The sequence below is a fragment of the Nuphar pumila genome, chromosome 8, assembly GCF_984573655.1.
Source record: "Nuphar pumila chromosome 8, dmNupPumi1.hap1.1, whole genome shotgun sequence".
Classification (NCBI taxonomy): Eukaryota; Viridiplantae; Streptophyta; class Magnoliopsida; order Nymphaeales; family Nymphaeaceae; genus Nuphar; species Nuphar pumila.
Window position 1 is genome coordinate 126913573 of NC_143256.1, and position 18793 is coordinate 126932365.

The following is an 18793-nucleotide window of genomic DNA, read 5'->3' on the forward strand; positions in this document are numbered from 1 at the left end:
CTTTCAAAATTTTAGGAAGCGGGAAGGGAAGCGATACGGGAAGCGAGGGATGACTTAAATGCGAATCAGGAATCGTCTCGGAAGCGACCTAGGAAGCGAACCGGAAGCGACCTAGGAAGCAAGGGAGAAGCAAAATAAGAGAAAAAAAAATAAAAATACAAAAAAAAATGAAAAAGGGGGAAAGCGCGGGAGAAGCGTGGGGAAAGTGCGTGCTTCCCAAAAAAACTTGGTGCTTCCCAGCGCGACGTTTCGCGCTTCTGAAACGTGCTTCGGGGAAGTGCGCTTCCCCAATAGGCTAGGCGCTTTTGATAATTCTGGTACAGAAACTGTGGCCTGTTTGCTTGGTTATAGTTGTTTAACACGGTAGTTCTCCATGTCTACTGATCTCCATGATAATATAACATGCACAACCACACACACACACATACATGTATGTACATGTGTATGTATGTATCTATGTAGTCAAGATTTTTGAAAATGTCACGATATTATTTCTGCAAACCAGAACCTATTTAAACAGTAAAATGTCGTGATCATTCCCAAAGACGTGCACACACACTCGCCCGCGAACACCACGCCCTTTAGCAATTTCCTGTTTCAGTTTCCCTTCTCTTAATGTATGCTGATAGCTATGCATGAACATGATTAGGGATAAACACCTCTCTTCAACAGATGTGAAACACTCCGATCTTAACATGAGCTCTGTACACCATATTTAGTCATCAATATCCGTCTCAGTTCTTATAATATGGTCTAGTCATAGTTGCTAAAGTAATAAGTGGGTGTGGAAAATAGTACACATGGGAGTGAAGGCAAGATCAAACTATTTAAGAATGTGTCATGTCTGGAGAATGTAAGACTCACAAGGGGAAGTGAGTAGGAAGTGGAAATGTAAGCAAGTAAAATGGGACATGAAAACAGTAGTTAATACATGGATTATACTTTCAACCCTTTAGCAAAAAATACCCATCAGGTGTGTTACCAGGAAAAACAATTTTAAAAATTGATGGTCTTCTAACAAGAAAAACACATTAATCAAGGAAGTTTGACTTCGTACTCAGAAAAGAAAGCTTCCCCTTCTTTGTGAGCCATGAATCTACAAAAGCTTTGGAAGTGTATAATTTTGTGTTTCTGAAGCAAGCTGTTGGACGTTCTAATAAGCTCTGACCATGGGGTGGTTTCTCCTAGTAAATATCAAAAACAGGTTATCACCTACGACTATAGAGACGAAAACGATGGTATCTCTCTCACAATGGTAAGAGAGGTTCACCCCTATGACAACCAAGGCTGTAAATAATATATGTATTTGTAGTTGTGGTAATCGAATTGAGTATGACGTGAGCTAAAAGTTGCATTCTAGAAAGTTCTTTACGTAGCGTTATTACTATATGATATATAGCCAAGTGTGGTAGCGTTATTACTTTTATACTTTTTGCAGTCCTTGACGTTATGCAAACGATTTCATTGATATCAAACACCAAAATGTTAATAGAAAAAAACAACACAAAAAAACCTAAAACTTCATTAAGTATTCATGCTATTTAAAAAAAACTAAATATAAAACCTAAATCCTAACTCATAAATCTTGACAAACATCGTTCATATGTATAATAATTAAAAAACCTAAATATTCTAAGTTAATAACTAAAATCAAGCACGTGGAATGAAGTTTAATGTTAATTGAAATGTAAAAACACAAAAAAACCTAAATGCTAATTAAAAAAAACACAAAAATCCCTAAAACCTAATGAAAGACTAGTGGTTCATGTTATTTAAAAAATAAAAACTAGACAAAAACTCAAATCCTAAACAAACATCATTCACGTGTATATATATATATATATATATATATATATATATATATATATATATATATGATAATTGAAAGAAATCCTAAATTCTAAGTTTTTAATTAAAATCAAGCAAGTGTAATCATCAATCATATTTAATGTTGATGAAAAATAAAAACACATAAGTTAATGTTGCATTCATCTCATTTACCAAAACAAAATAAAAAGTCCAATTGCTATTTGAAAAAAAGAACTCAAAAAACCCTAAAGACCTAAACCCTAAAAAAAGCACAATAAGAAGAAGAAGTTCGAGTGCCCACTGCATCATGCCCGCTGGATGTTGGATTCCGATTACATGATTGAAGCTTGAAAGATACTCCTCCAAAGTCAAAGACACAAGGGTTGAGAGAGAGAGAGAGAGAGAGAGAGCACTTTCGCGACTACCGGTGGGTCGGGCACTGATGGTGCCCACCCTCACCCGGGCCACTCTTCAGAGTTTTTGGTCAAGGTGGGCACCCACCCTGGCCCCATGTGGCTCCGCCCGTGCGCTGGATAACAACATCATTTAGATGTGATGCGGTAGGTCTTACCTGAATGTTTCATCTCCCAAGCTATAGTGACAGTAATAGTAACGTACAAAAAGCCATTAACTTATCAGTTATTTATAAAAGGCGCGCTTAACTTTTGAGTTATTGCATTCGACCACCTACTATGTTTTAGTTCAGTTGAATACTAGCTAATCTAAGGCATCAACTGGCATTTTTGTGGAATTTTTGTAAAGCAACTCATCTTAGGCATTTTGGTCACTTTGCTTGACTGAACAAAGAACTAGGGGTATAAACGGGTCAGGTTTACCTAAACCAAACCCTATAGGGTGCAGGTATGGTGACAAATAAGAAGACTCAATTAAGACCCAGGCCCAGACAAGAAGGTCTGATTAATACATGGACGCGAGTATAGTTTGTAAAATTTTATACCAGACCGGTGCCTGACCCAAGTTCGTATAAGACCCACAAGTTTTCATTGTAAAAATAAATAAAAATATTATTTTACCAGGTATGGTCCGAGTCTGGTTTATGAAGTTCTTATCGGGGTCAAGGTATGGTTAATTTCTCTTATAATAGACTCAGGTCCAGACCCAATATCATACCCAAAAATCTGGTCCAAGTCTAGTTTCACCCGAGTCCGAACCAAACCCGACCGGTTGACACCCCTACAAAGAACACAACCTATGTTACAAGGATACGCTGATGCATGCATGACATGTTCAATAACATTTTAATATTATTAATAACTAACATTTTATAAAAAATACCTGTTAATTTTATCAATTAAAAAATAAAAAGTCTGTTTCCATATCCTAGTTTTTCAAATAATTACGTATGAGTCTATGTCTGTGACACAAAGATCCTGAATGTTTTTAGAACTGAGCTTGTCTTTGCCACATAAATTATAAAACTAGGCAGCTAAATATAATAACCAAAATACTAAGCAGCTCTTGTGAGCTCCCTTCACCTAGCTAAATGGGTCAGCTTAAGGCCTTCAAGTTGAAGGATGTCACGAGTTCGATACGCATCCTTCATCCAGTGGAATTTATGGCAATGCGTAGCATAGGCCCTAGGAGCAGGGGTCCTAGCCTCAAAGTTTTACGCTGCTAGGACGATCATAGGTATGGCAGACTGAGCCAGTTGGACCAGGTCTTTGTGCCCGGTGGGTGCGGTTTCGGGTTATAAATCAGAAGACAATGAAAGGAGAGACAACAAGACATCAAAATTGGTCTTAGATGTAGACATCCATGTCACTCTCCAAAGAGCATGTTTCAGTGCCACCAAAACCCCCAGAAAATCTTAATTTTTTTAATGATCCAAACATGGCATGTTTCTGAAAATAGACTTGTCAAAATGTGACACTCTCTAGTGTCGCATTCTAGGCAGGTACTTATGAGCTATAACTAGCCAAATTTTTATTTAATCGACTTTCACTATAATTCTCCATGTTGGTCCCAACTAATGGTGGGACCAAATTATCGTGCTCCATACTCAATTGGTTATATCATACTAAAAAAAATGAAAAAAATAAAACAATTGCCACCAAACACTTCATGACCAAAATCGTGGAATTCTAATGGTGAGATTGGCAACGTTATGCATTTCATGAACTTGATCAGGATATGTTAGTACCAAACATGCTGTCATAAAAAAATCAGAATTTTCTTTTTTCAATCTGTTTCCCCTATTTAGAGAGTGTTGGCGTGTACCATGTAAAAAAAAAAAAAAACTAGATAAGATGAGATACTGTAGGATATGATGATGGCAAGAAACACCAATATCCAGATTCGTCCACGTATTTGGAACTTCCAAAATCAAGATCTAAATTTGTCAATAAATCCCAAACTTCCATCCACACGTACAACCATGTTCCTGTTCATATCATGAAACTTCAAGCACCCCAAACATCAATCCCGCCAAAGATGGAAAACTTGGAAGACCCAAAAAATGGTTTAGGATTTTGGTGTCTTAGCTGAAGGCAGGATAACGTGGCCAGCCGAGTTGTTGAGAGGGTGCTGAGGTGAAGGCAGGATCAAACCCAGCTGGCGCATGGGTGTGTCCGTAGCTTTTAGAGGTGAGCCACGTAAGGTAAGGCGGTCATGGAGCCCCACCCAGGGTTGTCCTCGATTCGGCCAGGCCAGGCCAGGCCAGGGTTCCTTGTCATAAAAAAAAAATAAAGTCCAATCTGGACAGGGGTGGTCTTCCTGTAAAATCCTATTTTAAGGGGGACTCACCATATGACATCTGCATCATTTTAAATATAATAAAACTATCCTTCGAGGTGTGCCATAATTGAACTTAATTATCTTATCCTAACAAGTAATAAATAAGTATAAAATAATAATATAAACCCAACTATAACCATAACATTCCATCCTTTCATTTAATACGAAGTATGCCTCCAGGATTCTAACTCCATTGGTCTACGTCATTCTCATGGCGATTTGTATGGCCGAAAGCACTTTTTTTAATTTTTTTATTTTGGCCAATTAATTAATTCTCAAATCAACTCTTAATAAAAATGTAATACAAAAGAGTCGTAGCCATGCATTGGCTGCTGATGACCATCCATCTCAATATTTCTCGAGATGGACGTCACACACCCATCTTAAGAAATGCTAAGATGAGTGGCTGTCAAGCAAAGTGACTGCACGCTGCATATAAAGTGAAGTCTAATATAAATCCAACCATAACCATAACACTCCATGCACTACTTTAATGAAGCACTGTGTTCAAAATTCTAACTTCATTCGTACTTCTGCAACACCTTCAGTACCACAGAAGAAAAATTCGTCGTCTTGTAGTGAATTTTTAAGACCAAGGTGTGCTATATTTTTATTGGACAAGTTATTTCCCGAATCAATTTTTTATAATTTTTTCAACATAAAATGACAGCAATTTTTTAGGGCATTCACAATTTTTTTGTTCTGATAACCAAGGAAACCCCCAACGAGAACTGGGTCACTTGGGGTACGATTGTGTGTCACTAAAAATGACTGATTTCCACGGAAATGCATAGACTGGCATGGGATGCTGTTTGTGTTGGGGGTACTCCAGTCCAGTCGATGGTTTTCTGCAAAAAAGGCGGTTTTTGCTGTTTGTGTTGTCAAGTAGAGATCGATACTAACTCTTACACTTGGAGGTTATATCATCCTGTGGTCAAACCTCATGATCTTATCCACAATCTAACGCTAAAAACAAAGGAAACTCGAACTAAAAAACAGATACAATAGTTACAAAAATAAAGTCCACTTAAAATCTTTCAACATAAAACCATGTTCGTGAACAAGCTAAATATAGAGAAACCCAATCCCCACAAAAAAACAAGAGGGACTCATCCGTCGATTACAGAACCCTGAAGGGTACAAAGAGGAAATAAAAACAAGAGAGGGCAAGAAGGGAGGAATAAAATCGTCTTTTCCATTCAAATTAACCCACCGTTTACCCTAATGACCTGGCCATTCACCCACTGACCGGAGTCTCCGGTGAGGAACCCGACGACGGCCGCGACGTCCTCCGGCGTCCCGAGACGGCCCATCGGAGTGTCCGATAAGATCTGGTCCACCGAATCCGGCAATTTCCCGGCGAGGAACATCTCGGTGGCGACCGGACCCGGCGCGACGCAGTTGGCGGTGATCCCGGACCCCTTGAGCTCCTTGGCGAGGATCTTCGTCATCGCATCCACGGCGGCCTTCGAGGAGATGTAGGCGCCGTACCCCGGCCGGAGAGCGGCCACGAGCGACGACGAGATGTTGACGATCCGGCCGCCGCCGCCGCGCCTCAGCCGGTTCGCGGCCTCGCGGCAGCACAAGAACGTCCCCTTGGCGTTCGTCTCGAAGATCCTCTCCCACTCCTCCTCAGAAGTGGCGGAGATCGGCGGGTAGGCCGAGTCGAGCACCCCGGCGGAGTTCACCAGGATGTGGGCCGGGCCGCCGCCGGCGAACTCCTCCGCCGCGTCGAAGAGCTCCTTGACGTCTCCGGCGTCGGAGACGTTGGCGCGTACGGCGACGGCGCGGTGCTGGGAGAGGATCGGGGAAGGCGGAGAGGAGTTGATGGCGGCGACGACGTCGGCAGCATCGCCGGCGGAGGAGGCGTAGACAACGACGACGCGGGCGCCGAGCCCGGCGAGGTGGAGAGCAATCCCGCGGCCGATTCCACGAGAGGCGCCAGTGACGATCGCCACCCGATCCTGAAGAGTAAGGTACGGTATCGGACTATCTCCGGCGGAGTCGGTAGCGGATCCCGGCATGGTGGTCGCAAGGAGACGTGTCCAAGTGGGGTTTTACTGCAGAGCAAAACAGAGAGGAGGGAACAGGGTCCGCTTTATAAAGAAGTGGCGTGGGACCCGCAACGTCGGTTTCGGATAAGAGTTAAAAAAAAATCTGGTATTTTTTTTTATCCAGATCCGGGTACCTTTCTTTTTATCCCTGTGGGATCGGATTCGGTCTAAAATCCGTGGATTCCAAGTGGGCCCACAGAAAAGCAAAAGCTGGGGGTCATACCTTGTCTCGGCTGCAGTTTGAATTCGGTAATGATGTGGGACACTTTATGAATCCGGATCCGGGGGATCGTTTTCGTATGGGAGCAGCAGTAGGTTCTCATATCGGATCACAAATATCGGCGATAATCTGAAAATATCGCGATCTTCTCATGATATCTCAAAACATCCAATAAAATACCCGAGTGTTCATGATGCATTCACAAATATATTTTCTTTTATTTATCTTTACATGTTTATATAATTTTATATCTCAAGAAAATCAATCCTTATGAAAAATTCCCTAAAAATGAGATTTGTGAGAATTGAACGTCCCTTGTTGTTTACATTACATGCCAATGGATTTGGATCTAAGAAAAACTCCAACCAAATCCAATGTTTTTTTTTATCAGTACTTTACGGAAGCTGCCAACCTTGTCAGATATTTACGAAAGGCCACCTAACATTTTGATTATTAACCGTTAACCGTGTACTTTTTGTAAATTTATTTCAAATACCACCAACTAAGTTTTAAAATATTAATTTTGTTCTTTTCTTATAAAACCACTCATCTTATGTCATCTCATGGACTTTTTCTAAAACAAAATCAACTGCGAGAACGTTCTAGACATTTCATTTGACTAAATAAAGGTCAATTCAAATGACTTTAAAACAAGCGTGTTTTTGAAACATAAATTATAAAAGCAAGCATCTAAATGCAATAAGTTAAGTGTTAGGTTGTTTCTTGTTTTCTAAATTAACTCGAGTCGCATAGGCATGGGCATAATAGGGTTAACGGTGAGTTTGGATGGACATCGGACACAGACCCGATCCATTTAAGAAGCTGGGCCAGCCACGGTTTGGCGTTGAGTCCACGGATTCACAAACAACTCGGTATTTTCACATTCAATTATTTCATGTGCACAGAGAAAGATAGGATTTCAAATACCTCAGGTATCCAAAGTTCCAAACCCGTGGTTTTAAGTGAGTGGGATTTGAATTTTGGAAATGAAATCTTGACCAGGAATGAGTTTGAAACACAAGTTTTACACGTTTTTTCCTGCCACCTGTCTTTATCCTCTTCTTAATTTTCAATATAGCCCTTCTTTCTTATAAGATTGGCTAAATGTCGGTAAAAGACATCACTAGAGCAGTTAGGGCAGCGTTTTGGATTTCAATAAAAAATTCAGTTTTTTTTCTGGCTCATGTTATTGGGAAAATAAACAACTTTAATCTTTAAAAATAAGAAATCAGGGACAAAAATATAAAAATGTAAAAAAAAAAAGTAAATGAGAGAATTTGATGACTTTGTTGATAAAACAAGAATATCTCGATATGTCACGATATTTACAGTTAAGCAAAAATGTTATAGTACTTTCAAAAGCTTATAAAATACCAACAAATATGATATTTAAAATGTATCATATATGCTTAAAATATCGTGACTACTCATGATATTAATGTGGTATTAACACTTTTTAATAGTTTATTGTATTTTTTATATTTCTTCTAATCTCAGTATTCTTCAATTAAACCCATGCTTATGTTTTCCGAGCTTTTTTAAAGAAAACAACTTTTTATTTATCGAATCATTTTAACTAACTTTGAAAAGCCAAATAATGAGAACCGTAGCTTTGGTAGGGGTGTCAACGGGTTGGATCTGGTTCAGACCCAGGTGAATCCCAACCCGGATATGATTTTGAGGTGCCGTACCAGATCCATACCCTATATTTTTTGAGGAGGGGGAAAAACTTAATTTTATCAAAGCCTATAAAATAATACTTTATTATCTTTTTTATACTGAAAAATCACAGGTCTTAATCGAAACTTGGGTCGAACCTGAGTCTGGTATGAAATTTCACAAGCCGACCCCAGCTCCATATACTAATCGGACTCTTTAGATCTGATCCGGTTTGTAATGGGACCTCTTTCTTTATGAGCTAACCTTGGCCCTGTAGGGTTTGGTACGAGTTGGGTCTAGGTCAAACCCTAGTTCGTTTTAACTCCTTGATGAAGTGTTGCATGCTCGTGCACTCGTTACGACAAGATCACGATATTTGTCTTCTCAATGTTCCATCCTTAGATGTTTTTATATTATTCTTTTGACAAAGAAAACTGGGGTTAGGCAGACCCCCACTAGTTTTTTGTTTTTTTAAAGGCAAGTTGGGTTAGGCCGACCCGCTACGAGAACAACAGACCCATTTGGCAGAGGGATTCGATCCTTGGCCTCCAGCTTGACGCATAACCCCACTTACCACATGGGATACCACCTTGGTGGGTGGAATTATACAACTCAGAGAAAAGGTGGGTGGAGTTTCTTTTTGGGCTGGGATTAGGAAAACCCCTACCAGTTATACAACTATATACCATTTGGGATTCGAACATGCAACATCCTAACACAAGGTGATGCAAGGGCAAAGCCAGGAATTTAAGTTAAGGTGGGTACAAATGCACAATAAAACAAAAAAAATTCTATATGTAGTACTAGCAAGTTCAATTTTTTTGAAAAACTACATAATATTATATTAATAATTAGAAACCTTGTTTGAAAGTAAACATAATTTTTGTAATAAATTTTTTTAATAATTACATAGTATCATAATAACATGCATTTATAAAGATCAAAGAAAGTATCTTTCATGAATAATGTTGCGTAACTAAGCACAAGTTTCAATTTTGAAATGCATTAGCAAGACATGACAAAGGAACACAAACATATAAAAAAAACATTTTATAACTGCATAATACAATAACAACATGCCTGTATATTTTAAAATTTAACTTTTTTTGCATAAAAATGAAAGAAAGTACCTTCCATGAGTAATACAGTGCGACTAAGCTCAAGCTTTGATCTTAAAATGCATTAAGCAAGACGTGACAAAGGAACACAAACATTCTACAAATAAATAGTCAATTAATTAGTTAATCTTTCAAAAAAATCTATAAAAGATATCATAATTTTTTTATAAATAATTAAAAAAGTATAAGCTACTCAAAATGAAGAGAAACATAAAAACATATTTAATAAATTTTATGTTTTTCACTAATTTATCTTTATCATAAGGTCAATAAATGAAAAAACCAACCCTAATGAACAAAAGATAATAGAACTAATAAAAAACTAAAATATACTAACATGTTTTTTAAAAAAAATCAAATAGTTACTCTAGCAAATACCTTTTATAATTAACAAGTATATATTTAATAAGTATATTAATGATTACTAACAAATAAAAAAGTATTTAATAAGTGAATAAAAACTGAATTTTAATTAAAACAAATACATGCTAATTAAAATTTGCAAAGAAAATCTCAATTTAAATTAATGATTGCTCTAAATCATTTAAAAACTTATTCAAAGGAATATGCTAAAAGTTTTTAATTCATGATGCATCTTATAACAATTTCAATTAATCATTTAAAAAGTAAAACAATCTTATCTTAGTATATATAAATGAAAAGGCATAGCACACCTAAGTAAATGAGTGTCTTTGTACACGCTTAGTAAATGGTATATGTGCATGCAAAGGCACATGTGCACAGTTGGAAAATTTAGTCGCCTCTAGTATAGCAAATAAATCTAGAGAGAGGATTCGGCTGGGAAACGAAGTTACCAAAGGGGGAGGGGGGATTGGGTGGGGCACCAGTACGCACCCTGACCCGGTCAGGGTAGGCACTGCCCATGTCATATACGGATCAGGGTGGGGACCCATATGCCTCTTTAAGGGAATTCTCTAGGTCAGAGTGGGCACGTGCCCACCCTGTTATTAACAGGCCAGACAAGCGGAGCCCCCGTTGGTAAAGGTAGGTAGAGTTTGTAAGACCACGACTGTTCCTGATCAGACGGGACAATAGTACATAATACGTTCATAGAGTCGGCCTTGGTGCCACAGGGCTGTCCATGATAGATCCGGAAGTGGTCCGGGATATGCCATATCTAGACATAGATCCAATCATCCAAACCCACATACACCACATCAACATGCCATATCCAGACATAGATCCATTCATGCAAACCCACATACACCACATCTAGAAAGACCCTTCAATATCAAATTAAGATTCAGACCTGTCAGTCTAACATGTTTACGAGCACATATCTCGTTCGCAGGAAAATCTTGGTAAGGAAAAATCTTGCAATATTTTGGAAATTTTGGTTTTTTTTCAAAAAATTTAAGAAAACAATAGCATATATAAAATATAAGAATATAGAATATGTACAAGTATAAACAAACAATAAATAACCAAAAATATCAAATAATTTGTTTTTATTGCGGTAATATATCTTGATAAAATGTGATAATTTAAAATAGGTGATAGTTTGCAAATATCACATTTTATGCCCTTGAAAATATCGCAATACAACATACCGGTTGGTGTTATATCAACCTTATCGGTGACAACTGTGAGAGAGAAAAAGTATGATGAGCTAAATTCGGTTAAGGGCTTCTCCAAGTCCCGATATTTCAGGCGACTCAAGCCCGGTTGATTTAGGTGGTAGCCATAAAATATCAGCATATTTTAAAAAATGTGGCAAGTTTATCATGATATATTCACAAAATGATAAAAATCCAGCAAAATCACGATATTTTCAAAATAAAACCTAGCTTTAAAGTGCATTGATATTATTGCTGCATGAATTCCTTTTCTAATATTATGTATGGCTTCTTAAAATTATTAAACTTATGTATGATAATCTAATTTTAAGAAAATATATTTCCTTGATATATACTCTCGCAAAAATAAATTTCTTATTTTATTTTTGAACAAGTGGTTGTGAAGCATCTTGACCACCTAATCTCAAAGAATGAAAATTCAGTAGATTTTCATTTTTAAACATGACAATAGAACGTGAAATTATATGTGCAAAAGAACATCTAAAAGGAGAGAATGGAATAATTGGAATTCGAAATTCAATTTAAAAACATTTTACAGCTTAACAAAAAATTTAATTATTGAGGTACGTTTGCAAGCAACGAAGTAGTGATGAGAGTGTAGTGAAGCTTGGTGAGCAAGAAATAACTTCAAATATTTGTGATCAATCATTCAAAAGAATGGAGAAATTGATGGAGATGTAAATCATATGATTAAGGTTGGGTGAATGAAATGGAAAAGTGCAACTGGAGTGTTGTGCGATCGTAGAATGCCATTGCGGTTGAAGAAAAAGTTTTATAGGACGACAATTAGACCCGCTTTACTATATGGTACGGAATGTTGGGCTGCCAAGAGACATCATTTTCAAAAAATGAGTGTAATTGAGATGTGTATGCTTCGATGGATATGTGGAAAGATACTAAAAGATAAGATTTGGAACGAGGAAATACGTAAGAAGGTAGGTGTTGCACCCATTGAAAATAAGATGAGTGAGAATCGTTTACGATTGTTTGGGCATATTCGACGAAGGCCTAATGATGCTCCGGTTAGAAGGATGGAGAAATGGAAAAATATATTAGCTAAAAGAGGTTGAGGTAGGCCTAAAAAGACTTGGATGGAGATGATAAGAAAGGATATGAATGCTTTGAACCTCACCGAGGACATGACATTGGATAGAAATGATTGGAGGAGAAGGATTCATGTGGAGGACCCAAAATGATTTTCTTTTTGGTTCATATCGCCGATCCCAAATGTTTGGGATGAAGGCCTTGTTGTTGTTGTTGAGGTACGTTTGCAACAGTGATGGGGCCGGTCCTAAAAAAACTCATCAGTTTTTCTTTTTTTATTTTCAGGAGGAGATGGAAGAGTGTAGGGGGCCTAGTGGGGATAGAGTCCTAGGGAGAAGGAAAGCCAATATTCCGTAGATAACTTTTGATTGGTTTAGTGGACCCAATAGACAAACAGCCAACTCATGCAAGACAATGGAACGTTAAAGATTTGATTTTTCCCTCACATAATGTATATATATATATATATATATATATATAGTAGTGGATAAGAAACCTTTTAGTGTTTGGTTTAGTAGGGACCACTTCTTAAATTGTGTTTTCCTATAACATATGCAGGTCTTTTAGAGGGTTGAAAAATCGACCAAGTATAATGTTCCAAATTTCCATCCCTCACAATTGCATTTTTACATTGAAATTTTTTCCATATAAGGATCAATTTTCTACTAAATCGAATTGACCATTCTCGACACAAGATTTATGGGATAAGATTTTGTCAATCCTACCTGCTCCTATGAGTTCCAATAAGGGGTTCCTTACCTATGAAGGTAATAATGGTGTCTACCATAACAGTTGCCTGCCTCTGCAGCCTCCAATAATTAAAAAAAAAAAAAGCACTCAATTTCTAAAATTTACCTTCCAATAGAGAGTGCCTCTACTTTTCTTACCCTCCATTCAATTTTTTGAAATGTTTAATTTAAATTTTTTTTCAATAGCGAATGATTTTACTTTTTTTTTTTCGACAACTGAACAAAATGTATATTAAGATTTATAAGTTCTTATTCTTTCAAGTTTTTGTTGACATATTCTTCAAAGATTTTTTTTTTTATTGACATAAGAAATCATCCTCGGTTGATGATGTGGAGCAACCTTATTGGGCACTATCTTATTTGCAATTTAAGATATCCTTTCCTTTGAGAAAGATGAGATGGGCGTTTGGCAGTAGATTCTCTCATTTGTTTCCCATGTAAAAGAAAGGCTTTACATGAGAATTTGCATAAATTTTTTAAAAATCCTATAAACCTTTCTAATGAGAAAGGGGGAGGAGGAGGTAATGTTGAGTAGTCCAAACTCCAAAGATGGCCAAACCCATGTGACCAAACGCAAATTTAAATTACTAATAACATTTGGGCGGTCAATTAATTTATGTCAGATATATCAACCAAGCTGGCCCTACCAGAGATTTTCTTTTTTGATTTTTTTTAAGCTCTTAAAAAACCTGCTTATGTGTCACAATCACATGACTCTAAACTTATTTTCTACAAAACAAATTAACCTTATAGGTGGTACCTACCGAAAAAAAATCTAAAACATAAAATGACAATAAAAACTGTAATATATTAAAAAAGAGAGAATATTTTGTGTTCATGACAAGATTTTTATTATTTAGTGATATCTCATGACGCAGTCTTGGGGTGAAGTGAAACATTTTATTCTTGTCGTTACCATCGAACCATCCAAGGTCCAACGTGCAGAACTGAAGTTTGGGTGAAATATTAATTGCTGATGAACGTGAGTATCGTCACTGCTTTTGTCATCACAACCATGCCAAATTTATTGACTTGACTCTCTAAAAAACCGTTGAACCAGGGATGGAGGACATGAAATGGGGATGAAAGCAAGGATGGAAGTTAAAATCAAAACCAGTGCAAGAATGGAGGCAGGCAGGGATGAACCGCCCCGGTCCACTGCCATCCCTAAATTAATACCAATCATTCAATTATTAATTGAGTTTATAAGATAGCTTAATTTTACAAATAGTAACAAAAATACACTAAGAAAACAAAAATACATTCATGCTCAAAGAACCCTAGGGTAAAAACTTTATACATGGTCAAACTTAACTCTTAAACAAAAATAATCTTTGAGGCAGTGGCGGAGCCAGGAGTTTTTCGTTGGGTGGGCAGACCTCAGGTCTCGGGGACAATGCTATGGTCTTGAAGGACGATCCATTGATTCGGATCAACGGCGGAGCCAAAAAAATTTTGTTGGAGGCACAGTCCTTTGTAAAGAGATAAAACTTAAATAAGCTTTTGAATTATATTGAAATCAATTGGTTATCAATGTAAAAAAAAATCAGCAATATTTATCACAATATACTCAAATCATTTGAGATCAGTCTTGCATACATTCAGCTCAAATAAACAGCAAGGAACCAGAACATTACACTGTTTTTCGAAAGCAACTTCTAAAGCTTAAAATGCACAATCCAGAACCCGGTTGAATGCAGATTCGAACTCGGGGAGTGACAGACGCGGGTCCAGATTAAGTGGAAGCTTAGGGTGTATGTGATACCGCTACCACGGGAAGACATAAACGTGTCAGCACCACTGTCTAATTGCTGTCCTGGGCGAGTGCTCGCCACCTAAAACAAACTGCATCTAAATGACAACACACCACGGACGATAATATCCAGAACAGATTGCTGGATTAAAAATAAACATACACTTATTTTCTGTTTGTCAGACACCAGACAAATTAAAACACACATAGCGGTAGGCATTAGCATACAAGAGTTAAAATCAGATTCTTTGTTTCTTTACAAAATATCGTTGGAGGCACAGTATTTTTTTTTTTTGTTTCAAATTCTGGGGTGGGCGACTGGCTCCGCCACTGCTTTGAGGTCTTTAACATAAACTATCAATGATGCTTGTGGTCATCTTCTCATCATTCTCCTATATTTCAGGTACTTCACATTTTCATACCAAGACAAAGATACCAAGCAAAAGAAGAAAAACAACAACAACAAAACTCGTGAGCCTTCTCAAGAAGCGTACAGAAATTGATTAGCATTAGATCTTAGGTATATATGGATAAATATTTGCTACTGTCTACAGTATGTACAATCTAATTGGGAAATCACATATGCAGGTTGCATTTACTCAATCCGGCCTCATGGATGTATTCAACATATAATGGTAGCTAGGAAACACACCTTGGATGATATTTTTCCGATATAAAAATATTATCTTTTGATTCATAAAAATTTGTCACATCATAGCACTTGTTTTTTGAAGTCCTTGGAAAATTCTGCTTACATGCTGCCGAGACATGATCTAAAACCTATTTTCTACAGAACAGACTATGCAGACCACATCTATAAAGTTAGACCTACAAAAAAAAAATACCAAAAGCTTGAAAAATGGTGTTTCTTACTATATTGCCTGCACAAACGACTATAACAAATATCTAACATTTATAACTTGAACAAAAAAAAAGTAAAACCCAAGCTCGAGTCACTTTGCAAGGTTTGGTTTGTCTTATAAAACAAAACTAAATTGAGGTGTAGAATATTGATAATGAACTAAAAGAATTTTGTTAATTTTGCCTACAAGAAAACTATATGCTTATGAAATACATTCTCTCTGACATCTACTCTCACTAGATCAGTTCTCCAAAAGCAATCAAAAATAAAATTTCAAAAGCAATCCTTATAAAAAGTGAGTTGACAAAATGAATCTCATTTGTAAGATATTCATTTTCTCATAAAGTCTCGTAAGATTTAGATTTTAAAAGTAAATATCTTTTTAATAATATTTTCACTTTTCAAAAACACAGCCAAATGTATTTGGTTGTGTTTTTGAAAAGTAAAAATACTGTTCAAAACTCATTAACTTGTCACTCAGCTCATCCTTGAGTGACCCATGACTCGGTCGGGTCATGTTAACTTTATATTTTATATAAAATCTATAAATATAAATATTTTTTATATTTTATAATATTATATCCATGTATTATATAAAATATGCATTATATGATATTTTTATAATAAATTTAATATATAATTTTATTAATATATGTAAAACTATATTTTTATAATATAATATATATTTATATTATATTTTATATAATATATGTAATTATATATAATATTATATATGTAAATATATGCATGACTCACCCATGACTCGGCGGACTCGTTCATGACTTGGTCGACTCGTGCATGACTTGGCTTAGTCAACTTGATGTCTCCGCCGAGTTTTATACAAAATGAGTTTGTATTCATTTTTGACTCAATGATTGGGTGATCTAGGTCGAGTCAAACGAGTTACTGGGCTGACCCAGTGAGTTTTTAAACTATAGTTCAAAAGATATTCACATTTCAAAATCTCATGAAACCTCCTGAGAAATGAGATTCACTTTCTAAATCTCACTTTTGGGGTTTTGTGTCAACTCATTTTTTTATAAAGCTTACTTTTGAGGTTAAGTGTTAAAAAAATGTATGTTTTGTTGCTTTTAATGTCCATTTCAAATGAGATCATTTTTTTCAATCTCATGTGATTTCAAATTACATGAGAAGCAACCAAACATATCAAAGTATTCAAAACGAGGGATTTAGGAGATTAGGCATATACACTAGAAGTTAGTTTCATCTACCCTTAAGTGGTGGATCATTACATAAAAACTATTAGATGACTAATTGGACTAACAGATTATAAACACCCTCAATTACTTGGGTAATATTTTATAAGTACAAATTCTAAATAAGAAAGGAATACATGTTTGTAGCTTAACACAATATAAGCATTCACAAGAAAAAGAACATGACGTTGATTATTTAAGACTACTATAAAAGAAAAGACCTTAAATGAATAATCACTTCTCTAGAGATACCCAATATACATGATAACTCAAATCAGATTATGGAAGTGTGTTACATTGTTAAACAACCTACTTAAAGTCCATAATGAAAAGGATTTCAGGGTTTAAACAAATATGAGGAAGAATAAAAGCATATAACCTGAACTCTCTCTCTCTCTAGATTTCTTTGTATAACACTTTGCAATTGGTGCGAAGAAAATAAGGAAGGCAATTGCTACTTTCAAACATTAAATAGTATTTGGCAAATAAGCAACATGGGAAGTTGGGAATCTTTTAACACAAAGTCATTTTTTTTTTAATAATTTAGTCATTTAAACTTATCATTTCCTTTTTAGTTACTGATAGCTCAAGTTAAACTAATAGAAATGTTTCCAATTAACAAAACATAAATTAAAGTGCATTTTTAAATAAAAAACTTTGATATCGGATCTTTGTGTTGAAGGCTTCGACTCACACTTATTAGCCTAAGTGAATCTAAGTATAACATATTCAGATCCAAATCCATTATACCAAGGGATTTAGGTAGATTCAAGCATTACTACGGAGCCAAATGTCGAAGACCAGGTTCATATTGTGGAAGGCGTGAATCCAAGCTTCGTGGTCTAAGCACTTAATGATGATTCATTCTCTGTAGATCCATATTCAAGTTTCGTCTTATAGTGGGACTAATCCATAAGGTACAAATCAACATTTATAGCATTCTCGATCAAGAGGGACATTTGATTTGGGGCATCACTTTATTTTACATTTGGGACCCGAATCCAATTCAATGTTGGAGGAAACAAAGCAAGAATGAACCAAACATGTTTGGATGGACCCGGATCTAAGAAGCAATCAAGGACTAGCCAACTAGGTAGGCCCCACCTAGGGAGGTCGACCTCTCTTATTGAAGAGTCCTTCATGGCCTCCAAAAATGTGTGACCCTTGGCTTCCTTCTTTTATTGCCTTAGAGACCAAGAGTCTCAAGGGTTAGTGGGTCTCATTAGTGTTTTGGGTAGTGCTTATCTTAGTGTGTTGTTTGCTTTTATTTTTGTAATTAAGTGAGAGTTCTCATTGCCTATATAAGGGGTTCAATTTATGAAAGAAAGAGGAAAATAAAACTTGGAGCTTTTTCTTTCAAAATCATTTTATATTTTTTATCTTTCTCTCTCCCCAAAGGTTGCGCTCCTTTCCTGTGGACGTTTCTCGCTCTTGCGAGTCTCTACTTTTGACTCATTCACCCTTTTTATAAGAGCTCTTTTATTGTTTATGTAAGGTAGTATCGGCCTTTTCTAGGATTAGAATTGCCTAAGAACTAAATAGAACATTTTTTACTTATAGTTCGTGAACTGCACCAACATAGTGGAGGATGCGACTCAATCCAACCGTATACATGGCACTTGAGCCAACCCCGAATGGATCATACCCTTTCCTAACTGTAAGACACACTCCCAAAATTGTATAAGTAATCAAAACTCTTTTTCTAAAGCCCCTCACCAGCCTAGCCTAGCCTCTCATAAACTTATTAAATCCAAAACCTGAAAACAATATTATATTGTGATTTGTTGAAATTAACCTAATTTAAAAATAATGTTTTTCTCAAATCGTACATAATTCAAGCCTAAAAATTTAACCATAGTTTAGCTTATCTGTCTTTAACTTTCACATAAAAAATTGGATCCAAACTCATTCTCAGTAAAGAGAAATAAATATGATACTAAAACTTTTTTTAACCAA

General features: G+C 36.3%; 1 pseudogene; it reads right to left on the reverse strand.

The window, feature by feature from the left end:
• Positions 1-5571: 5571 nt before the first annotated feature.
• LOC149830690 (NADPH-dependent aldehyde reductase-like protein, chloroplastic pseudogene) lies at positions 5572-6631 on the reverse strand (annotated as a pseudogene).
• Positions 6632-18793: the final 12162 nt, after the last annotated feature.